Here is a 27,461-nt window from a genome sequence, read left to right on the forward strand (position 1 = left end):
TTTTTACTCTTTTGAAGTGAGCTCTCTGAGGAGCCAACCTTGTTAAAGGTTACAACGCACACTATTAAATGTGATCTTGATTAAAAGACTTCAATCACCATGTTAGGAGTGAGCCTTGTTAGAGGATTTAGAATATTCCATTAGAATGTTACCTTTTTAAAGGATTTACTTATGACTATTAGGTCAACATTAATCCAAAGGATTTATCTAGACTGATATAGTTGTTAGAAAGTAACAATGGGACTTGATCTAATAACAAAACAAATCACTTGCATATTACAAATCTCTCATTCAACTCTCCATTTTTCTTCACATTCATTCCCCTTTGTCTCTAATATCTTGTTCACCCTTCAAGCCTTCACCTCCTTAAGCCTTCATGCTTAGTATGCCAATTGTAGGTTCATTCCTTCGGCCACCAAATGAAGTAACACCTCAAGACTCCTTGTTTATCTTGATTTTTCACTCTAACATTTTCCTTCTGGCATGTTATCTCCTTATATGGATAATTTCAATCTTTTGTCACTTCAACACAATTGTCCATTTTACAATTAGGTTAGATTCAATGAATCTACCCTCTTTTCTATTTTGTTTCATCTAGAAACTTCTCTTACAATCCTCTTCAAATTCATCTCAAAATAGTTTATCTTAAATTTTGTGCCACCAGCTCATCATACTTATCTTCAACATGCTTCCCACAATTCAAGAAATCAACTTTGTCAACTCAGATTCATCAAATCTTTGATCAAACTCTTTATACTATCACTCTGCAAAAACATGTTTGCTCAACAATAATTATTTTTTGATTCTTAGTCAACAGTAGGTTCCTTAGCATGAACTAAGTTTAACTGGTGCTCAACACACACTAAACTTCCTTTTCTCAACAGATACTGAATCTCACTTGCTTGACACATACTAAATTTCACTTTTCTTGGCCATAACTAACTTTTTGCTAAACCTAAACTAAATTTCTTGGCTTCCACTATTTACTCGATTAGGCTTGGTAGATACATTTCTTTACTTAGTCTTCTTCTTGTCTTTTCTCAAGTATCCTTTCATTGTAGCCTTAAGTAGATAAACAATACACTATGTCATCAAACTCTTAGTTGGTATTAGTGCTCCTTTTATACACCATGGTTGGAAATGTAGTATAGACTAGGTGACTAAGAGGGGGGGTGGGGGTGAATCAGGAACCAATAAAACTTATATTTTAATTCACCAATTAAATAATCACCAAATATTCTAATCTAATTACATGCATGAATGATTGAAAGCAATAAAACATTCATAACACTTGACACAATATTTGGTAACCTAGAAACCTTCCAAATAGAAAGTAAAACTGGGGTGGGGATGATACACACAAGTTTTATTACTACAATATAAAGTTAGCCTATTAAATCTTACAATTGATCACTTTTGATGATCTGGCCTATTAGGAGCAATAAGGACTATTATGTCCACCTTGTGAAAGGGTTTAAAAAATAGAATGAAGTATGCACTTTGTTAGGAGATTTGGAAAGGACTATTAAGTCCACCTTGTTTGAGGATTTGACTGATGCACCTATTAGGATGAATCAATGGTTGATCTATGATCTACAACTTAGTTTGTTGAGTGAGATTCCTTTGAAATACAATGATCACCTTGATGTGATAGATAAGACTCTACTTTTCCTTATACTTCTTGTAGCCTTCTTAATTCTCACTCATTTGCTTCTTGCTTGTTATTCTTCAATATATTGGATATGATAAGATGTATTAAATATATACCAATCTAATTAATTACCTTCTAGAGTTGGCTAGAATACCTAATTCAAATAGTATTCACTAAGTCAGCTCACTATTATAACTCGGGTTCAGAAGACTACTCAGGTGATGTTCTAACACTCAGAAATAATATCAACACTCAACTAGCTCTGACACTTAGTTGACATTGGTTTTAGTTCATATTGATCACTCAAAGCAACAAGAACTTGGCCAACACTTAGTGACTCGATGAACACGAAAGAACTCGATAGATACTAAAATACTCAGTTGACACTTCATGGCTCAATCAATACTATCTTCATTCACTTCATTAACACTACTAGCTTAGTAGACACTGATAAGCTTGGGTAGCACTACAAAGCTCAGTTAACACTACATCCTTCATCACTTACACTAAAGAGCTCGGTAGACTCTATTAAGCTTGGCTTACACTACACTTTTGTTGTAATTCTCAATAGCAATTGTGAAGCATGACTTATAGTACATTTTATCTCAGATGTTTGGTAGACACTATGAAGCTTGGGAGACTCTTATTTCTTCATATGGAGCTCAATAGCAATGTAGCCAACTAACTAAGTGTTAAGTCATTAATAGACAAATGATTTGACCATAAAGTCAACAAGCTCCCCCTTTGGCATTAGTGAAAAAAAACGTATCATATCAAAATATTGAATACTCAAAATACAAGTCAAAACACCCCCTATCATCATGTATGGGTCTGCAACTTAGTTTTGACTGCTATCTATTGTTGCTGCTCGGTAACCTCTAACTCTATTTTGTATTTTTCAAAAAAAAAAATTGTAAACATATTTTCTTCTTTGTATGTACAACTTTCTTACTGTACATATATTTCCTCCTTGATTTTATATATATGATATATATTCCCCCTTGATTTTGACACAAATGCAAAAATTGCAAAATTACAAGATAATACCAAAATGTGAAAGGAAATCACTATGTACCTTCAAAATTATGGACATTTATTTGTGCAATGTGTGCAAAGCTATATGCACCTCACTTGATATTTCCATTATGTGATCAGCTATAGAGAAATTGTTGTCATGGATCAATGTTTTGGCATGTGCAATATGTTTTTGCATTGCATCCATGTTGGGAAGTATCAAGCCCTGTATTTCTACTAGTATGGCCCTTATCCTAGCTTCTTCCCTCAACAATTTTTCCTGAAGGTCTATTAGATAGCTGATTTTTATAAAATGTGTAGAACTGCAGCTAGGATCAAGTGACAATTGATATGCACTTTCCTTCATATCTACATCTATCTTGGATAGCTTATCCTTTATTTCCTTAGTGAAGTTAGATGTATCACTTAATTTCATAAATAAAGAAATGACATTATTTACAGAATTTTTAAAATTTGAAAGAATAGTGGACAGCTCCACTTGGTCAATAGCAATCTTTTGAGCTACTTTCTTGAAAAGGATCAAGTGACAATTGATGTGCACTTTCCTTCATATCTACATCTATCTTGGATAGCTTATCCTTTATTTCCTTAGTGAAGTTAGATGTATCACTTAATTTCATAAATAAAGAAATGACATTATTTACAGAATTTTCAAAATTTGAAAGAATAGTGGACAGCTCCACTTGGTCAATAACAATCTTTTGAGCTACTTTCTCAAAAAAATTATTTTAAAATTATCTTTCTACCCTCTATAGAAGTTTTTCTTGGCCATCTATTTCATCATTATACTTATAAGCAATGTCAACAAGTTGATCTAGATTTGGTTGATTATCATCAACCTCAATGTCAGTGCATCAATAAATATGCCCTTGATATCTTCAAGTACTTGATTTTTCTTTTGCTTCTCTTCTCTGAACTTTTTTTGTTTGGTCCTTTTCTTCCATAGCTCACCAAGGGATTACAATATCTTCCATGATCTGGTATTACAATATCTTCCTCTAGATCAATTTATTTAGTAGAGGCTTCTACCTCTTTACCCTTTTCTTTTTGAATAATCAAAGGAACAATTTCTCTTCCTTTCTTCAAAACTTTAGTGCTCAGTTGAGGATTAACATCAACTATCATTGCACTTGTCACAATAGAAACAATAGTAGAAGTGACAATAGTAGAAATAATATCAATTGTAGGAGAAATAGCACTAAAAGGAGGAATACTTGTAGTACCTTGTTTTAACTATGTTAGGCATGATACTAAGATAATTGGAGCCTATTGCTTAGTAGATGAAGTGATGCAAACTTCACTCATCATTTCACTCAGTAGTATTTCTCCAATAGTTAGTTGGGTTCTTAGTGAAGTAGCGTTTACTTCAGCTAACTTGATAGCAACCTTCTTTGAGCTAGGTGGCACTAAGGCTTTGCTCAAAGAGAGAGGGAGGGAGGCCATTACCTCTACTACTATCTTTTTAGGATCTAAGTCTTGAATATTCTAAATTTCAAGAAGATCTCCCCCTAATGATTCTCGATCCTCTTCATCCTCTGTGTTATCTCCTTTCATATGGTCTATTTCCTTGTCATCTTATTTCTCTTCAACATCCTTATCATCTTCAATTTCATCATCTATTTGCACAACCTCTTCACTAGGCTTGTGTAGATCATAGATGTTCTTCCATACAGTTATGTTAGACTTCACAACAGATTCAATATCTTTTGAAAGGATCAAGAATGCATTGAAGTTTTGGGTTAGCTTTTGTTCATTCTTCTTCAATGATTCCTTCACTTCCTTATTATCTAGACTTAGCATAAGTTGTCTCAAGGTCTATTCTCTAATGTCTTACTACCTTCAATAAGACATCAGGAACTTGTCTGGTTAGTTCCTCTGGTGAGTACTTCCACTTTTCCATTTTACCCATTAGGGCTTCTGTAGTTTGTTTCCCCTCCTCCTTGGTTCTTGTTTCATATTTGAGGAATTTGAAATCTACCACATCTCCTCCATTTTGCAATCTTTGTAGCATTTCTTGAAAGTTAGGGGCATACCTCTTGAAAACTACTTCCTCTTCTTCATCTTTATCCCACAACTTCAGTTTCTTTTTGGACTTAGCAAGTCTCCTTGTGAATATAGCAAGGGAGGGCTTTGCAGGTCTTATTATGATAACTTTTCATTTCTTTTTTCGAGGCTCCTCCTCTTCAGATTTTTTTTTCCTCTGTAGGTTCCTCTACTTCTTCTTCTTCCTCAATGCAATCTCCTTTGCCTTATGTTAGAAGAAGAGGAGAGCTAGACTTCTTGGTTTCTTTTAAAATCTTTTCCACCTATTTTCTTCCTCTCTTCCTGGCTTGAGGAAGTTTGATTTCCAATATAATCCTAGCCTTGGCTTCCTCATAGGTACCAAAGTATAGTGCCTTAGAGTCCACTGGCTCATTCATAAGAGCCTCAATTATATCCCTTGTATTATATGTGTTAACCTCATATCCAAGAGGCTTAACCGATGCCACTCTTAGCCCTATTACCAAGAAATGCACTTTGTCACAATCCACTAGAAAAATGATATCCTGCTCATAGTCTTTCACTAGCTTCTTTGGAATCCTATATCTACTTTGCATTTTCTCCTTAAAAGTTTCAAAGTATGAATCCATAATGCTTTTTAAATTATCACCCATTTCTATTATGAACTCATTAATTTAATACACAATTGGTGCATCCTTCTTCCATGCCACAGTACCTTGCGAAGGGAAAAAAAATTGTACATAAAAGAATAAGAAAGTCAAAAATGATCCGAACTTACATGGATTATTCGTTGATGACCAGATGATCTCTATTTTTTTTCTCAACTGATTGAGTTGTAGCTTGGTAAGGTTGAAAGATAAGTTATTCTTCACAACTTTGAAAGCTAGGTCAATAGCTTCACACAAAACTTTGTTTAGACAACTTGAGTTGTAGATCTTGTGGACAATAACATGTATGCCAAATTTAATTTCCATGTTAGTTACACCATTTAGTTTCATGCCTATACCATCTCACTCAGCAAGAGTCTTTTTCACTAGTTTGATCTGACCTAGGGTTTTGGTGCTTTTCACCATATTCAACATAGGCAACCCTGTAATTCTATGAATCATTTTCTTGGTGATCTAAATATGTTGATCCAATCACAAGTGCATATCATGGACTCAACTTAGACTAAACCTAATCCACTTCCCTTGAAAATATCTTGGCATATGCATGATATGTGTCAAACTCTTCATTCTTAAATGCTTGTGTTCAAGTTTCAAGATCTCATCCACACACAACTCATTGTATGCCTGGTTCATTTCTAGAGTTCCTAATTTTTGGATAGAATAGTTATAATATGATCAAATATCATGAATTATGAGTATCTTAGGAGGGATTTAGGATTGCACTCCAATTAGGTCAAGTTCCTTTGTAATCATCAAACTCAGTTTGAATGTTGGAGCTTTACAATCAACACCTTGAACTAACATCTCTAAACCTTTCTTTTCTTTGCTACTAGAAGAAGATGTGATTACATTCAGTAATTTATTGATAACACCTTGAAAATCTTGACACCAAATTACTTTGAATCACTCAAGGGGCTTAGGAATGCTCTGCATTATTTTCTCTAAAATTCACGATGAAATAATAAACCTTTTGATTTCATCTTTTAACCAAAATTTATCTTTTAAGTTACCATTAATGCATCATACAAAAGTTATCTCAGTGAAAGTTTATGCAACTTGGTTAAGTCTTCAATACTTGGAAGATACCTTTAACTCAAAAAAGTCTCCAACTCGGCATGGTCTTCAACTCAGTAAGAACTTTGACCTCACAATCTGCATCCAAGCTCAGTTAGGTCTTGCAACTTAACTATGCTTGGTAAGGTCATGGATATTACTTCATAGCTCTATGATCCTTGTGTATCTAAAATAATAATATGGATCTTCTGCTTGTTGATTAAAACTAATGTGAGATATCTCATTCTGAATCACAGTTCCAATAATCTCCATAGGTAACTAGTTTGAGATGGTTGAGTCACCCAACTCATTGACTTGGGTATCAACACTTTCATGAATTTTTCTTGCATTCTGAGGAGATTTATTTACCCATTTCTGCCTCATTTGACTTTTGATATTGTGATCCTTTTCTTTCTTTTCATCTTCAACTCTTCCTCAGTTCATACAGTTCTTGGCAGGATGTCCAAGTTTTGTACATACAAAAACATCTCTTTGTAGTGTCTCTCTTCCTTGTGTGATGTTTTATGAAATTTTCTCCAATGTGCCATTAGTCACCATAATAGTGACATCTATACCATGTGTTGTAATCCCAATCAAATATAGCTTTGACAATTTTTCTGTTGGGTTTGATTTCTTGGTCTTGCATTCTAAAGATTATTGTCCTTGCTTGTTGCAACAAAAACAATTTCCTCTAATTTTTAGGTTTCTCTATGCATTCTCTTGCTCTATGTCCTGGTTTATTGTAACTATAAAATTTTCTATTGAACTTTGATTTACCATTACTCCAAGACTTGTTTGATTTATGTGCTATATTTTCTTGTGAAAGGATTTACAACATATAATGAAGTATGCACTCTGTTAGGAGATTTGGAAAGGACTATTAAGTCCACCTTGTTAGAGGATTGTACTGATGCACTTGTTAAGATGAATCAGTAGCTAATCTTTGATCTATAACTCAATTTGGTAAATGAGATTCCTTTGAAATACAATTATCACCTTGTTATGATAGATAAGACTCTTTTTTTCCTTATACTACTTGTAGCCTTCTTAATTTGCACTCATCTACTTCTTGCTTGTTATTCTTCAATATATTAGAGATGATAAGATGTATTACTTATATACCAATCCAATTAATTACCTTCTAGAGTTGGCTACAATACCTAATTCAAACAATCTTCACTAAGTTGTCTCAATACTATAACTCGGGTTCTAAAGACCACTCAGGTGATGTTCAAACACTTAGCAACACTATCAACACTTGACAAGCTTTGTCACTTTGATAACATTGGTGTTGGTTCACATTGATCACTTAGAGTAGTAGGAACTTAGTCAACACTTAGTGACTCAGTGAACACTAAAGAACATGGTAGATATTGAAATACTTGGTTGACACTGCATGGCTCGATCAACACTGTCTTCATTCACTTCATTAACACTACAAGCTTAAGTAGCACTATAGAGCTCAGTTAACACTACATCCTTCATCACTTACACTAAAGAGCTTGGTAGATTGTGTGAAGCTTGGCTTACACTACACTTTTCTTGTAATTCTTGGTAGCAGTTAAAGTATGACTTATAGTATTTTGTCTCAGATGTTTGGTAGACACCATGAAGCTTGAGAGACTCTTCTTTCTACATATGGTGCTTGGTAGGAATGTAACCAATTGACTAAGTGTTAAGTCACTAATAGAAAAATGATTTAACTATAAAGTCAACATATAACTCAACCTTTCTCTAGGTACTCTTGGTATCCTTTCTTTTCAAATCCTTTCCATCAATCAATCAAATGATTGCATTCAAACCAAATTAGAAATTATCTTACGAATAAGTAGTAGGTTTGACATCAGTGACAAAATAATGATTGTTCCATGATAGGTTTCATCAATCTTCCTCATTTCTATACTTCAACAATCTTCTTTTTCAATAGTATGATAGTGCATTGATTACTTTGAGTGGGAGTGATTATCCTACAACATTGTATTGTTGTTCTCTATGATTCTCATTCTAGAAGAGTATTCTTGTGTGTAACATTTAAGTCTTAAAAGTTGTAGCATTTTCTATGGAGGCTCATTGTTCTTTTGTAGAGCATGATGATCCTGGAAAATCCACCTTTGAACACTACTATGGATTATAGCATGTAGACCAAAGGGGTGCTCCCAACCTAGGGAAAATTCATACAAGATATATGTTTGTGCTTCAAAAGATATAGTCATGTTGATATGTGCATATTATATATGTCATCTTATTATGTCCATCTAGAAGAGTTCATTTATTCCTATGATTTCATGTGGTGAACAAGAAGATGAATAAAAATTTAGAACATAAACTTTACCACGTAATATACACAAAAAATAATGAGAAACGTGGAGAAATAATTATCCACAATTGATAAAGATAGGGTAATTGTATTGTATAAACGATCAGACAACTAATGTTTTTAATAGACTGAGCCATGCATTTAATCATCTCCACATGGAAAGTAAAATATACAAGGTGATTCAAGAGGATAAATATTCTAATTCATTAAGAATGATTGGAAAGTGGAACATGGTTTACCATAGTAAATTTATATCTTGTGCATTTGTTTAGAAAGCGGGCCACCGCATTAAGAAGGAGAAATTATTGTACAAGTCAATTTTGTTTCATGAACTAAGGGCATATAATAGGGTAAAATTAGTCAAATTCATCATTCAAGAGGATATATGACATTGATGGGATATGAATTTATTGTAAGTCAAAGGAAGAGTATTTTCATGGATTTAACAAGCATCAAATAAAGGTATATATAAGGTATTTTAAATATTATAAATATTATATGATAATTATTCTTATTGAATGGTATAATATAAATGTGATCATTATATATATATATAGAAAGAGAGGGATAAATTTGTACATATATAGTTCAAATATAATAACAATATTATTGAGAATTATTATTAAACATTCAATTTTTATTACTATAAGAGATATGTGCCTTGATCTTTTCCTTCAAGAATGTTATTGTAGGAAAAGGGAGATTGAGATTTAGAGGGAACCTAACATTTTATTAGAGGCAACCTTGAAAGAGAGGTAGCACATACAAGATATGATTCAGTCCACCTTCAATGATCTTGATCATATTGCTTCAGAGAGAGTAAACCGTGTTGTGATGGATTCTCCAATTATCAATAAATTATAGAAGTCAAGAGGACTGTGATTCATGAATATACATCATGACTATGTGATTTTAATGGGCCTAACCCCTGTTTACAGCATAAGGAAGTGACGAATTCCAAATGATTAAGACTTGTAATTGTAAAAGTTATTGCAAGATGATGATCTTACAATAACTTAATTTTCTATTATAATGGATATCGTATGATGTCTATGAAGATCATGATAGATTATATTTTGCATGGTGGATATTTATATGGTATGCATTATGAGAAAGTGCATGCACATACCTTATAATATTTTGAAGTACATGGTGAATGTTATGCAAATTGATGTTTTAGATGCCATTACATGGAGTACTTGGTGAATATCATGCAACTTGACGTTCAGGAGACCATTACTCATAGTACTAGGTGAATATCTTGCATCTCAACTTTTTGAAGGCCATTACTCAAAGAGTATCTAGTGAATATAATATATTGTTATTTTGGAGATCAATACTCAAATGTGATATCAAAATGGTGTGATATCTTGCATCTCAATATTCTAGAGGTCATTACTCAAAGAGTATTTGATGAATATCATATATTGTTATTTTGGAGACCAATACACAGATGTAAAATCATAATGGTGGATATCTTCTAATAAAATAAATATATAAAATTTATCATACCTACCAATGGTCTAAAATGTGTCATGTGTTTATCCTCCCTAGCTAAGAGCGAGTGTTGATGTTTTGGTAGTTTTAGTAGGATAATTATGTGAGATCAAAGAGAAATCAATATAGTCTCAATGATATATATATGCACACATACATATATACAAATATAATTAAGTTTTCCATTATATTAATCATATTGATGAATACATATGTCCCATGAAGGGACATGTCTCTTCTCTTTGTTTATTCCTCATATAAATACAAGAGGATGTTTCCATTTGGAAAATACATACCAGAATTTATGGAAGTGCTTAGTACATTTGCAATGATCCAGAACATATAGAAAATTATGATAGAAGATATGTGAGATGTGGGGGACCTATATAGTTAAAATTTGGTGCATGGTCATGTAAGACCATATATATACAACTATACAAAATTTGTGATAATCATAAATGTTAGAAAGTATTATACATATTTGAGGCTCCATATGACCTACTATGTATTGTAGTCCACCCATCGTACTACTTAATCAACAATTATGACCCCATAGAACCCATTTATTTATCTATATCTTACTACCCTTTTAGCCTGTCCTTAAATTTTTCTTGGACCCTAACTTCGCACACATAAAATATATCAAATATATCCTAAGACTATTAACCTATTTTGAGTATATGCATTAGTACTCCTTAATATGAATCCTAAATTAGGATAAAAATTTATTGCAAGTAGACCCTTATATAAACACACACATGAAGTTACCACATGATATATTAACTTATAAAGGATAATCCTCTTAAGATGTCCTAGCTAGGATCCTACCAAATATGTCAGCTTGAACTAGAAACTGTGTGATCTATATTAGATAAGAAAATAATGATCTAGATAGATTTTAGATGTTTGATTTTATATTCTTCCCTTCAACCATCATTTTAGGATCACTTTCAATATTTTCTGCATTTATAGATTTCAATGTTCAATTATATAGATTATCTTGGGTTAATGAATGTCCTAAATTGGGACCCCTTTACACGTGCATGTATGAACTATCTAGATGAACATGTTTAAAAAATTATGATGGATTAAGGTTTTATTTTAGGAACTATTCTATTTTAAGACATCTTATTAGGACCCCTTACATTATTATTATCTAGTTTGATACATGTTCAATTTTAAATTATCCCTTTTAGACATCATATTAGGACCCCTTTATGCACACATGTACATAATATGTGTACATGTTCAATTCATGTTTAGGACTTAGGTATGTGTATGTTCATTTCAAGCTTAGTCCAATTTTATGTATGTACATGCACACATATGTTCATTTCATGTTTAGGACTTATATGCATGTCCATTTCATGTTTAAATATAAATTTTATACATATGTATGTTCATTTAAATATCCTAATTTAAACATGACATATGTTCATTTTATGTTTAAACCTAACACTCCAAAATTGTTTGTTCATTTCATGTTTATGACTTATATATGTGTACGTTCATTTTACATACATATATGACTTAGTCCAAGGGGTTTAGCTTAGTTGGGTGAAGTGATGAGTTCTCATTGTGGGGACCTTGGTTCAAATCCCAAGATGGACATTTTTGTGGAATTCTAAGTTGTGAATATTGGTCTTCTATTGGTTTTATTTGTCTCATTGTAAAAAGTGGATTCTAAGTTGTGAATCTTGGTCTTCCAAATGTTGTTTCTAGTGTGGTTTCTCGAAAGGAGCTTGAATAAGCTTGAAATTCTCATGTTGTTTCTTGAATGAGCACAAGATTTGTAAACAATTTCAATATATACATATATGACTTATATTTGTGTGTATTCTCATTTTATGTTTAGGATTTCATGTACATTATCTAGTTTCTTAAATGTCATTTTAGAATTCTAGGTACACACATACACATACACATATACTAGGGAGCTTGACACATGGTAGATCAACATCTTCATATTCCACCCCTACGAAACCCTATCCCCCTAGTAGTAGGATCCTATCCCAGCACCCAATAGCATATCCCCCTCTAGCAAGCTCCTATCCCACCCCTGTAATAGCTTATCCCCCCAGTATGCTCCTATCCCACGCTCACATAAACCTACCCCCCAATAGGCTCCTATCCCCCCTAGAAGGCTCCTATTCCACCCCATCAACATCCTATTCCACCTTAGGAGATATATGATCACACTAATTAGTAGATTCAAAGACTTTAGAAATACCTGAATAGTGCTACATGCTCTAGTGTATACAGTATTGCATGCTAGAGTTTTATGTAGCCTGACTTACATTTGAGATGAGATTCATGTTGCTTCCCCATATGCTACACATATCATACAAATAATCCTTGAGGCTAAAAGACACGAGGTCTCTTTGGGTCTTTCTTTATAGGAGGTACATGTCTTAGTTTGCAAAGAGGTCCTAAAGAGGGAGTATTTCCCTTGTTATACTCTAAAGAGGTTTATGAAGGGGTATCAAGCTATTAAGTGTATAGATCCACATATGGATGCATTGATATACCCCCACTTCCTTGCTACTCATGGTTGTTATCCAACTTATCCAACTAACAACCTGATTCCACTAATATTTTACATAAAAAAATTAAGTCGAGATTCACTTATATAAGGTGGTGAACTACACTAATTTACTGGGGCATTTAAGATAAGGGTGTGGTAGACTAGCTGATCAACAAGTAGGTCATGTGGCACTTACACACATGGCTATTATTGAAGAGAGGAGACTTCCTATTTCCCATGTATTGAGTCCCTCAACCAATGAGGCTATGCATAGGACCTAGTTGCGGGCGTGATTCAAGGAATTGGGGATATTACATCAATTGTAAGATCCATATCGAGTGATGAGGTTGGTCATTTCCTGATGTCTTGTCAATATTCTATATCATATTTTGATGCTTCATCTTCAGCAAACCTATATAGTGTAGCATACAACCCTTCACTAGCTAGCTTAGAGGATTTGACGAGAGTGTTGGCATGAGACATATTGACTGGTCTAGCTGAGGATCCATTCGATTCATAGAACTGAAGCTTTCTTTAATGATATTGAATGTTCAAGCTCGTGTGGGTAGTAGTAGGTCACATCCTCAGCCACATTCTTTGCATCACTCAGGTGGTGGTTATAGTGGTAGTACACATCATGATCTGCATGTCATGATCCACCTACTGACCACTCCTTTTCTATTGAGGGATAGACATATACAATAGACCTTTTAACCAGTGTAGGGCATGCTCAAAGTTCATATATGGTCCTTGATGATGTTGATTTTAGGTTGTCAACCACCAGATGGATGGACTTGTTGACGCATTAGGATTTTACTTCTATGTCATCTCATCTAGTTAGTCTACTTGGGTCATTATTATTGGTATATGTGTCAATCGCAAGTCATGTTGTAGAGAGGTGGGTCTAGATTAGGCCCACAAAAATATAGATATATTGGCGAACATGATCGATACCAAGTAGTTTGAGTATTATCAGATGCTAGCATCTACACAGCTAAATCTTTTTTTTTTTTAAATTAAATTTAAATTAAATTTTCTATTTTTCTAAATAATTTACATCTATACCATGTGTAAGTATACATTTTTTAATTTGATTTTTTGCACATGTGTATTGTAGGGGGACATGCTTCTTGTTACTCCATCTTTGATTCCTAATTGTGTACGTCATTGAGACTCGATAGATGATGTTAGTAATGGATAGGTAACTTTTTAATGTTTCAATAGACACACATACATGTCTTAAATGCACAAGGTGTAAATATTTATTTTATTGTTGATTATATATTGATATAACTTTCTCTTTAATACATAGGGGTCAACACATCCTTCAAAGCATCTTGATAGTTAGTCTTAAGACCAAGTTGTGAGGAGAATTCACGATGAGACTCATGCACCTAGTGATCCATAGTTTTTTATAGATTATTTGGTCTAGTTTCATCTAGAGAGATATTCATAGATTATATATACACATTATATTTTATTTGATCTATAGATATATATGCACACTATTTATATTTGATATTATCTTCTGAGATCTGGATAGATATTTTTTTGTCATATGTTTGATGCTTTACATATTGTAGACTTGAGAACGATGTTTGAAACATCTGTGATTATTTTCTAGTTCATATAAATTTGATGATTGATCTACATATATACATTATAGACATTTATTTTACATGTTTGATTATGTTTTAGTATGTATATACATTTGATGATTGTGTAAGGCCCCTTCCCTAGTGCCTAATTATAGATCTAGATGACACAAATAAGATTAGGAGCTAGTAAGGGTATGGAGATATGGTGATATGTTTCAATCTCTTGTGAATATGATGCAACTTCATGTTTTTATTCATACACCTTATGATGCATTATCTCATAATGATACTGAGATATTGTTAGTAATCACACTAGATATAATTGAATTATAAAGGATACTAATTGTGATGTCTACATTTTGGTGAATTTCACTTATGAGATGTATTAGGACCTAAATTTTATGTTGGATTATTTAATAGTATAGATTCTTCATTTCACTATTATGTAAGGAATTAAATTATGATGTGGTTTAGAATACTAATTTGATCATAGGATTAAGCATTAATGTTGATATGCAGATTCTAACATTTTAATGTTTTAAAATGCTCTATATGAAATGGTTAGGAAACAAAAGTTAATTATGATAATTGAGTGTGTTAATTTGAATTACATAATGTGAAATATTCATGCACCTATATACATGTAATTTATATGATTTTTCATTGGGCTACTAATGTTCTAGTTTAGTGTGCAAAAAATTGAACCATGGAAAAATTAACTAGGGAAGCATGGTCCAAACTTAGGTGGACACAGCTTAGCCAAGGTGAATCTTTGGAAGATTCAAAGCCTTTTTGTGATTTTTTTATTTTGTAAATGCAAGTTTGCATTTTTGTGGTAAATTTAATTTCATAAATACACTTGGGACATGTCATGGTGATGTGTAATGTATTTTAATGTGTCACTTGGCACTTGTAATTATTTATGTGTTGATGAAATGTCAACTAGGGTATTGGTCATGGTTGCACTTAACCTTAACCTAATTTCCTTTCAAAGATTAAGTAAATCCACTTGGAGAAAGGATAGGATGGGTCACCATCAAGGGAAATTCGAATTCAAGCTTGACAAGGATTCTAGAGAGTCAATAAGTGGTCCAAAGATGACATTTTTATGAAAATAATCCACCCATATGTTAGCATAACATGTTAGGGACCTAAATTTGATAATTTTAGTGCTTAGCTAGCCTAGGGGACCCCTTAACCAATGCATTCTTCCACCAATTCGAAATTTGAGTTTTCCTATGAGTTTATACCCATCTTTCCACTTAGTCAAAGTTAGCAAAATTGGCAAGGACAAAGTTGTAAGAGATAGTGGCTTGATGTTTTTGCCAAAAGGAGTTAGTTGAAGAAGCTTTTTAGTTAAGTTTGATAAACTAGTGGGGTGTTCACCCACTCTCTAAGTTTAGAGACAAATAGGGTTTTGGAAGGAGGAAGACTATGGAAAAGGGAGCTCTTCAAGAACTTCCATTTGCCTTTATCTTGGACCAAGGTTGGTTCCTATGCCATGACTCTCATTTCACTTGCCATACACCTAATGTCAGCTATTTCAAGATATTTGGAAGTGGATGCTACATTCATAAAGATGAAAGGAATGGTAAATTTGGATCTAAAGGTAATGGAGGTATTTTACTTGGTTATTCTTCTAATATCAAGGCCTACAAATTTTTGAACAAGGCTACTAACATAATGATGGAAAGTGCAAATATAAGATTTGATGCGTTTGAAGATAAGAATGATGAGGAAATTGAAAAGGAACTAGGTGATTACAAAAAAAATTTCTATCTCTATGAAGACGTTACTAGCATAATGATCAAACAAGAACAAAGAGCCATTGAGCATCAACCTGTAGTACCTGAGTTATAGATAGAACTACTTGAGAAGGATGTTGAGCCACAAATAAGTGAAGATAATATTGGAAATTAAAGAACTAAACATGTGCTAGAAAAATATGTGAGAAGGAACCATTCACCTAAAAAAATCATTGGAGATAAAAGTGGTGGAGATATGACAAGAAGTAAGTTGAAGGACGGTACATGTTTAATTGTTGAATTTGAACCAAGAATTGTAAAATCTGCAGTTACCAATGAAGACTCAATTACTTCTATGAATGAAGAGATTGATAAAATTGAAAAGAATAATACATGGACACTAGTGCTAAAACCAATTAATAAGAATGTGATTATAAAAATGTAAATTTCAAAAATAAACTAAATGAATATGGTGAGGTTGTGAGAAAAAAGGCCACATTAGTTTGCAAAGGTTATGTCCAATAAAAATGAATTGACTATGATGAGACACTTTCCCCTATTGCAAGATTGGAAGGAGTCATAACTTTATTGGCTTATGCTACCAATAAGAATTTCAAAGTGTGTCAAAAGGATCTTAAGTCAGTATTTTTGTATGGATACTTCAAGAGCAAGTCTACATAGAACAACCTGAAGGATTTTTTCAATCTGGTCAGAGACACTTGGTTTTCAAATTGAAACAATATTTGTATGAACTAAAGTGAGCATTGAGATCTTGGTATAAGAGATTAAATACATATCTGATTAAGATTGGATTTGTCAGAACAAGTGAAAACAATAATATATATCTGAAGCATGAAGTTGAAAACCTAATGTTGATTACTGAATTTTTTGTGGATGATATTATATTTGGGAGTAATGATATATTATGCAAATCATTTTTTGATAAAATGAGAAAGGAATTTAAAATGTATATGTTTAGTGAGATAGAATTTTTCATTGGATCATAAGTTCATAAAAAAAAATTTGGTATGTATGTGACCCAATCTAAGTATGTGAAGGTAATTTTGAAAATATTTGGAATGGATGAGTCAAGACCATTTGGTACACCTATGGTGACTAGATACAAACTATCTAAGGAGGGCACTACTGCTGAGGTAAATGAGACACAATAAATATTAATGATTAGAAAGTTACATGTTGTACACAACACATCTGATATTGCACATGCAATGGTAATAATTGCAAGGTTTTCTTCTCATCTTGAGGAACCTCATATGACTATTGTGAAAAGGATATTTAGGTATCTGAAAAGAATTGAAGATTTTGGATTGTGGTACAAAAAATACGGTGACTTTAAACTTAAAGCTTACAATTGATGTTGGTTGGGGTAGTAATGTGGGTGATAGAAAAAGTACAAGTCGTAGAACTTTCTTCATAGGAGAAAGGTTGATAACATGGTTGAGCAAGCAAAATAGAGTTGTATTTCATGATCTATTGTTGAAGCTTATTATGTTGATGTTGCAATTAATTGTTCTCATATTGTTTGGATTAAGCAATTGTTGGAAGGAATGCAAGATGGGGAGATTAAGCCTGATACTATTTACTATGATAATACTAGTACACTAAATATATCAAAGAATGTAGTGATGCATGCAAAAAAAAGCATATATCTATCAAGTATCATTACTTGAGAGAGTAGGTACAAGAGAAGTGATGTTTAGTATGTAAAATCAAAGAACAAATTGTAGACATATTTACCAAGCCCTTTCCTAAGGATGCTTTTGATTATCTAATAGGTAAACTAGGGGTGCTTCCCCAATTCAAGATTCGCTAAGTGAAGATGCATGTTGTATCAATTCATGGATGATAAGATATATCTTTGTGGAGTTGATGCAAGAGTTCAGTCTTTAGGGATATTTCCTAAAGATGTGTAAGTGATTATAATGAACCTAATGTAAACATTACATGCAAGCTACAAGGTTTTACAACTTTCACATTGGAACTTATAGTTACCTTTGGCATTGTTGTCAAAGGGGGAGAGAATGACTAAAAAGGGAAGTGATATACTATGAAGAAGAATGAATATTATTGTCAAAGAGGAGACATGTCACATATTGATGGAGTTTTTGTTGAAGAGAAGTATACCCAATGGGGGAGAAAATATGGAGATGAATCTGTTGAAGATACAGACCAATTGAACTTGATAATTGAAATATATTGCATAAAACTAGTATAAAGCAAAAGAGCTGAAATTTTTTATTGTTATCAATTCATACATTTGATTATCTTATGTGTAATGTTTCATAATGTAAAATCTTATGTTTATGTGTTTCCATCAATGCCAAAGGGGGAGATTGTTAGCCTCAATTGATAATGTCAACATGAGAATGCAGTTATTGTATGTAAAAGGGTCATACCAATTGTTATATTGTCATTGATGTCAAGCCTTATTTGGTTAAACATTATGTTATTGATAGAGTACCATATCATTTGATTGATGGAGAGGATTTGATAGATGAAGAGGATTTGAAAAAAGTACGATGATGATAGAGTTGATAAGTATTAGAATTAAATGGGTACTTGAATGAATTGAACTATGATAGTATAATGTTGGTTTGATTTTTTTGCAATCATGTTGTGTTGTGATTAAGCTCATAACTGGTGAGTCAGTGAAAGAAGGAACATAGTATTAACTAAGTGATTACAGTTGTCAACAAGCATCTGGAAAAGCAAAGTTAAAGTTCAATGTTATCTAATTGATTCTAGTGTTAGCCAAGTGATGTATCACCTAAGTCAATTTACAATGTTTAGTGAGTGGAGAACAAAAGAAAAGATTAATTTGAGGTTGAAAAATGATGAAAATTGAGAATGTTTCAAAAGCATAAAGGATAAGGATGAAGTTTTTTATCAGATCAATGACTGGAATAATTCAAAGATGATTATATGGAGAAGATTTAATATTTTTTAAAATGAGCACAAACTTTGAGGTGAGCTAGTATTGACCTAATGACTAGATGCAATTAATCAAAGATCTACAATTGTAATTAAGTGGAAATTGGAAGGTAGAAGTTAACTATTTAAGGAGATGAACAAAACCATTTTTGGTATCTAATATTGTTGATGAAGTGTGAGAATTGAAGAAGAAGAAAAAGACAAGGTGAACCAAGTGGAATAGTGGTGGATAGATCAAGCAAGTGAAGTGCTAAAGAAAAAGAGATATTGTGTGAGTCATCCAAAAACAAATCATAAGGTAAACACCTAGCAAAGAAGAGATATCAACAAGAAAGGTAATGCTAAACCAAGAAAATCATTTGATTGTTACTTTCTTACCATTGTAGAAGATAAAATCTCTTTACTGAGTGGACCTAACTGTAAGAATTTGCCTAAGGGAAAAATTCACCCAAGAACTAAGAACACAAACACAAGCACAATTATAGACCAAAAATGGAGAGAGTATGATCAGAATAACAATGTATTCAATAACTTGATACTACATCAAGAGTACACTAGGAGTGCCTAAATATAAAGGCCTCAAGAGAGCTTCCAGAATGCATAGAAGTTAGCATAATTATGTGTCATACAACCAAGCACATGTCCACCAGATATGGATTATCCTCCATTAAGCATGGAAGTAAGTGCGGTGATGAGTGGATAAGCCTACAAGGGTGGGACACACAAAACAGTGTTGTAGACACCATGTGCTCAAATAGAGTTGTGTACTCCTGTGTTGTCAACATGACAACTCAAAAGGTGTGCAAACTCCTAAGTGTCTCGCAAATAAATAATAATAAAATAATGCAAAATAATTAAATAATGCATTAACCTAAGTAAACTTAAGTAAGTGTAAATAGTAAAGTACATATTTACACCAACACCCCCCCTTAAGTGCAAGTTAGGGGAATGCCCTTAAGCTTACGATCTAGGATGAAGATGCATAATGGGTCCTGGCTACTAGGCCATGTAAGGTACCCATGTACATAATGAAATGCAAATCTCCCATAAAGCAGGGAAAGAGGGAAAACCTCATGGGAAAAACCCTCCCCCAAAAAGAGAGATAAAAGAGGATGCATCGATGGATGGAGTAATCAAGACCCCCCCATTACGACATACATCCAATATATACATAAGAGAATGAGAGAAGGAAGAGAGACAGAATACTCTCCCCCCCAAAAGAAGAATGCCAAAAAGTGAAAGCTACTCCGATGAAGAAGTTGGTCCAAGAATGTAGAACAGTGTTCCTCCCTTTAGGAAGAAACAATGCCAAAGGTACAGTCTTGAAGATGTATGGTGGCCCTGAAACCTGTTCAAGTATCCCTGTGCTGACGTTGAAGTTCACCCCTTCCAACTATGCTGAAAAGAATGAATGCAGATCTATCAAGGATGTCTGTTGAACCTGTTCCACTAAACCATCTGTCTCCTCAACTGACAAAGAGACGTCTACAAATTATTGTTCATAAGGATCCACAATCACGCCAACCTCGAAAGATTGATCATGTAGAGAATGGACTTGAGGGTCAGAGTGAGCCCTCACAACAACTGTAGAAGAATCATCATCAATGAGAAGATGTAAGTCCTCAAGTCTATCTCCCAAGTCAAGTGAAGTTGGAGCTGGAAGACAAGATGTACCATGATGTGATGGACCTTTCACTGTGGCAATATGAGCACGTGGACTGGACTGATGTGACCTCTCACTGCAACTGTCGATAGAAACCCACATGTTTGAACCTATTGAAGCACTATCATTGGTCTCACTATCAGTTTCCACTATGTATGAAGTGCAAAGAGGAGTAGAGGACAAACTTGGTGAACTTTCCTAAAAGTGAACATCCTTCTCCACAAAAATCTCATGAGTCTCAGGATCCATAAGTCTGTAAGCCTTTACATTGTCTTCATAACCGATAAAGGTACAAGGCCTAGGTGACAGTGCCTTGCAACTCCTGGAAGATAGGTTTGCCCATGTTGGAAAACTGAAGGCTTTAAGGTGACTCACAAATAGTTTTTTTCCGCACCATGCCTCAAAAGGAGTCTTGCCATCTAAGGCTAGATGAGGAGACCTGTTAAGTATATGAGTAGCATTGCTAATGGCTTCAACTTCAAGTGTAGGATCAAGAGACTTGACCTTTATCATGCAACTTGCCATGGTCTTGAGAGTCCTAATCCTCATAGCTACAACATCTTTCTTGTGTGGACTGAATGTTGAAGGAGTCTGAAGATCAATGCCCTCAATTTTACAAAAGTTCTTAAGTCTTCTATCAACATATCTGTTCTCATTGTCCACTCTTAATACTTTAATGGCTTTCCTTGACTTGTTTTCAACATGAGCCTTGAAGTCACGAAGCTTATGAACTACTTCATTCTTATGATGAAGGAAGAAGACCCAAGTGAATCTTGAAAAGTCATCAATAAAAGTGAGTATGTAGCGGCCTTGGCTGATTGAAGTCACTGCAAACAGTCCTGCTAATACCATGTGAACTAGCTGAAGAACAACTGGACCTCAAGAAGACTTCCCTTTATCATACTTCTCCTTGAGATTCATATCCACTGAACAAGATGAACATTCTCCCTTAGAAAAGTTGATGTTGGGTAGACCTATAACAATATGTTTTGAGCAAAGTTGCTGAAGAGAGCGGAAGTCAAGGTGACCAAACCACTCATGACATAAGTTGTTTGAATTAGAGTGAGTAAACAAGGCTTGGGAAGAACTCTTAGGCACAAAGTGGGAGAAGGAGTATAACCTCTTGTCATCATTGACTTTCCCAACTACTACCAATGAATCATCTTTGACACTATGCACCATCACTGAATCGGGAAGGCACTCAACCTTATGACCATCTCCAAGGTGAGTGATTTGGTAAACTGATAGGAAATTAGAGCTTACATTTGGAACATAGAGAACATCTTTGAATTCCCCATATTCCATTTCTATATGTCCTTTTCCTTCAACTTCCATCTTAGCATCATCTCCCACGAAGATGTGTGGCACCTTTGACTGCTCCAATGAAGAAAAGTCTTGCTTTGAAGAACCCATGTGGTAAGAGGCACCTGAGTCAAGTATCCATTCCGAAGAAGAATTTGAGTTTTCCACAAGTGCTTGACCTTTACCCTTTGAAGAGTTAGGAGTAGAATCCTTAGAAGTACTTGGCACTTGAATCTTATTCTTCTTGAGTAGATTTTCTAACTCATCGATTCTTTTTGTTTTGCAATGATGCTCATTATGATTTGGCTTTTTGCAGTATGCACAAAAGAGTTTGTCCTTCTTTTCATTACTTCCCTTCTTATTTGAAGAAGAACCACCTTGTTGAGAGGAGTCATGTTGTGTCTCGGATTGTGTTTTCTGCTTCCACTGCTTCTTCTTCTTGTTGCTTTTTCCCCCTTGACTAGATTTCTGAGCATCATTGGCCACCAAGACTTTGGTCTTAGATAACTTGAGAAGTCCAAAATCCACCAAGTGAGATTGTTCAACAATCAACATGTCTGAAAATCCATCAAAGGAAGGCTTTTGGTAAGCAGATCCCATGGTCAACTTGTGAGTATTAAAACTTGAAACTATATTAGTGTACTCAGTAGGTAGCTTTTTCAGGATGTGATGTATCAACCTATCATCCTTCATGGGATTTCCACAATCTTTAAGAAGTGCCCTATACTCATTGAATTTGATGATGTAATCTTGAATTGTGTCATAATTTTTAGGATCCAAGAGAAGTAGATCATCTTCAATCTGAAATCCCTTTTCTTCATCCACTTTACCATACAACTGTTCAAGTTTATCCCAAGCTTCCTTAGAGTCTAAACAATTTTTAATGTGAAAGAGAAGATCCCCATGTACACAACTCCTAATTACAACTAAAGCTTTTCGGTCTTGTCTTTTCCAATCAATGAGTTCTTTAGCATCAGTAGGTTTGGTAATTGTACCATCAACATACAAACTATATCCTTTTTCCATTAATCTACTCCATGCAATATCTTTCCATGTAGAATAGTTGTGTGAAGTTACAGGAGGACATTTAAAACCCATGATGCAAAAATGAAAGAAAACAAAATAGAGACACAAGAACACAGTGCACACCCCCCCTTTTCACTCAATCAAAAGACTCCCCCAAAAAACATGCTTTTGGCAATTTATAAGTAGTGCATTTACAATGGGCCACTTGTCAAAATGAACTAAGTGGATTTTCTAATTTTGCTTTTACAACTACCTTATGAGGCTGAAATCTGTCACTTAAGCACTGTAGCTTAGTTTTACAACAATTTTGAAAAAGAACCAAAGCTTTACAATGCCAAAGAAGGCCTAATTCTGAAAGTGAAAAATTGGTCCACACAACCCTAGAATCTGACTTCAGATCTGGAAAGTAGACAAAAAAACACGCACTTTCAAAAAAAAATAGAATCTGAAAAGGTGACCAGATGTGCCCGTATGGAGCTTCTGAAGTTGCAAAATGCAAGATTATGCAGGTACAATTGCCAAAAAATACAAATTCTGCAAAATCTGTGCACAAAAACTAGAAAACAATACCATCACTGGAAAATTCAAAAAATTCTACCTGATCTCAAAAAAATTACACCTAAATCGGAGTCTGGATGTCCGAGATAGGAGCTCGCAAAGTCAGGCTGCCAAACTAAAAAGCAATCCGGAGAGGGGTATGGAGGAGAAACTGTGAGTCTAAATTTGACGGTCAAATGGTCGTCAAAGAAGTTCAAAAATACCTTGGAATGACATCTAGACGAGAGTCAAATTCAACTCCGTAAAAGGATGACATCAATAAAAATCAGCGCCCTTGGTGATGTGGCGAATGACTGGGTGTCCGTATTGTACGGACATGCACGTGGTGATCTGTACAATGATGTGGCACTGTTGGGTTCCACAGGTGATGTGGCAGTCTTGGGCTTATGTGTCACTGCCTACGTGGGCAAGTAAAAAAATGTCATGTGGCAGACTGTTATAGGTCCGCGTGTCTGAGCTGGGCAGGGGATTTTTTTAAAATAGTTGCAGTGTGTTTGAAAAATGCCACCGCAAAATAGGCACTACAGCCAAAAATAGTCTTTTTTGACCAAAAACCTTCTATCGCCACCAGATTAAGGTAGATCACGCGGGCCGCCGTCGACTGCAAACTGGCCAGAAGATGGGGCGACGAGATCTACAAGCACTGCAAGAGTTTGAACAGGTACAGTAGATTTGCAAGATCAAAGCCAAAATTTGCAATAGTCCACCATGCCAAAATAACGTAGTAGCAATGCTGGTAAACAATTCTACGGGTGTCGGACAATGTCTATGAGCAGCAGGAGTCTGATTGCAGCGGGTTGCCGGAGCCAGAAGTCAAAACAAGGATGTGCTTCCCTTATAAAAGATCCCACATTTTTTGTGGTGCAGCACTATGCGCTAAATAAAATGCAAATGCTGCAGCATATAAAACAAAGAGTTGGCCCTTAGGTGAAGGGCTCGGGCTGCCGTCTGGTGGTAACGTAGCCGAAATCTGTTCTCGTCGTTTGTAGACCATACAGTTCGACTGCAGGATTATAAAATCCTATGATTTGATAATATAGCCTTGCAATAAAATATACCCTTTGCTGTGCAGGCCGGGAGCTCACAGCCCGATACTATACAACTATTTTCCTCTGATACTAGCCCGTAGAGCTAAAAAAAAATTTGAAAAATTGCAAGAAAATATGACAAAAATATAGGTAATACAGAGAAATTAAATGCAGATCTGAAAATAAATTCATAAATCTGCGAAAATGACCATACCCATACTGCAAATCGGGCCTCCGGGTTCCGATTTGCAAAAAAAAATTGCCTCATAGTCAACTATGGGCCAAGGTAGGCGTGCTTATAGTCGATTTTCACCGGTTCAGCGTTCTGGACGCAATGGCGAGGTTAGATCTAGTGTTGGACGCTCCCAATTTCTGCAGCACTCTGGATTCTGGCTGAGGAGATGAAGCAAGCAAGAGGTCTCGAACGGCTTGTGATGAGAAAATCTCCAAGTTGCTCTGATACCATGTAAGAATTTTCCTAAGGGAAAATTTCACCCAAGAACTAAGAACTCAAACGCAAGCACAACTATAGACCAAAAATGGAGAGAGTATAATCAGAATAACAATGTATTCAATAACTTGATACTACATCAAGAGTACACTAGGAGTGCCTAAATATAAAGGCCTCAGGAGAGCTTCTAGAATGCATAAAAGTTAGCATCATGATGTGTCATACAACCAAGCACATGTCCACCAGATATGGATTATCCTCCATTAAGCATGGAAGTAAGTGTAATGATGAGAGGATAAGCCTACAAGGGTGGGACACGCAAAACAGTGTTGTAGACACCATGTGCTCAAATAGAGTTGCGTACTCCTATGTTGTCAACATGACAACTCAAAAGGTGTGAAAACTCCTAAGTGTATCACAAATAAAAAATAATAAAATAATGCAAAATAATTAAATAATGCATTAACCTAAGTAAACTTAAGTAAGTGTAAATAGTAAAGTACATATTTACACCAACACTAACAATTCTTTGAAATCCTATATGGTAACATCGATTAGTGATGTTTGTAATGACAAGGAATGATAAGGTCTATATGATCTTTGGTTAAAATCCTCTAACCAAGTCACACTAAAATTTTGTATTTAAACTTTTAACAAGGTCATCTCCTAGCAGAGCTCACTTCATAAGAGTGAAATTTTTGGGTTGTTGATTCCCAAGTAGTTTTTCCCTTTATAGGGTTTTGATATTAAATATTTGTATAAAAATGTTTGATTTTTTATGTGTTGCAAAGTTGATTTTCATATTATTTGCTTAATTTTGCAACTCATTATTGTATATGAGCAATGTTAGTATGCTAATAGAAACCAAATTTAAATAAAGCTTCTACAAACTAAACAAAATTCATAAACTTCAAGATAGACTAAGATGAGCTCTCAATTGAGAATATGAGCCATTAATGGGCTCTCTCAATAAGAAGCTCTCTTGTTGGGTGGCTTTGTCTAAATAGATAGGATGTATGCTCAAGCTTATGCTTCAAAAAGGGCTTCAAATGGAGTTGGAATTTGGGTGTGAGTGTATGGTTTTGATGTAAAATGGCTTCTTAAAATGGCATTATGACTTTACTTCATGGATTGTGTTGTTTTGCAAAAGGGAAGGATCCAATTTATAGGCAAGAGGCTTGAGGGTTTGAGGGCTAAGATGCAAGGATGGGGAAAAGCTCATGGAGGGCTCAGATTGCATGAGAGGAGAGCACATGGATTGTGCTTCCTTACAGCCAATCAGGGAGTGACACATGTCACAGGGTGAGAAGATGGAGGAAAGGGGAAGGATGAGTCAACAAAGGAGGCTCAAGGTATAAAATCTTCATAAAGACCCTCATAATGGCTTGTAAGAGCAATAAAAGGGCTTTGGAAGAGTCATTTATGGCCTAGTGGACTTCATAAAGTTTTATGGTTGGGATATTTTGAGGGAGATGAGAGGAATTTCGACTTGGACTTGATTAGGAAGGTTTTAAGCTTGCTTAGGCTTGTGCAAATGATTAGAGGATGGATTAGGATGGTTTAGGATTAGCTTAGGGATGGGCAAGTGGATGGCATTTAATGAGGGTGGGTGAAGGAGGAGATATTTGTTAACTTTGGCTTGGGTTAGTAAGTCTTAACCCATGTTTAGAGAATGTGACAAGGTTAGGAGGGGATTAGGATTAGGTTTAAAGATATCTTCTAGAAGAGTCTAGACTTTGGATGAGGATAAAGACTTTCTAGAATAGTCTAGAACTTCCTAGGATGAGGATGAAGACTTTCTAGAAGAGTCTAGAACTTCTTAGGATGAGGATAAATTAGATTTTTAGGAAATAAATAAAATTTTATTTATTTCAAGAGTTTGGGTTGAGGAGATATTTATTAAAACTTTTTTAATAAACATGAGGATTAATATTTAATCTTAATTAAATATTTTGAGTTGGGATTAGGGGTAGGAAATGACGGGATTAGCCTTTAATCAAAATTAAAGAAGGATTAGAAGATTTTGGAAGAGGTTAGTGATCTTAAGGAAATTGGCCAAGTTTTGGGCAAAAAATAAATTTTTTATTTATTTTGGGTTTTTTAGTCAATTTATTAAATAATTAATAAATAAGGAAATAATGTTTAAATAAGATTTAAACATTTTTGGGAGGGATTCCTTAATTAAATATTTTTAATTAAGATAAAGGGATTTAATGGCATAAAAATAAATTAATTAATCAAATAATTAATTAATTAATAAATGATGATGTCATCAAGATTTTTTCAGAAAATAAAAATACTTTATTTTCTAAAAGTTTTTAGGTGTCTACAATTATAACCTAAGTAATACTATGATTCTGAATAAAGTAAAGAACAATGAGGTAACACTTTG

This window comes from Cupressus sempervirens, chromosome 1, assembly GCF_028749045.1.
Source record: "Cupressus sempervirens isolate cs-2001-9-10 chromosome 1, ASM2874904v1, whole genome shotgun sequence".
NCBI lineage: Eukaryota > Viridiplantae > Streptophyta > Pinopsida > Cupressales > Cupressaceae > Cupressus > Cupressus sempervirens.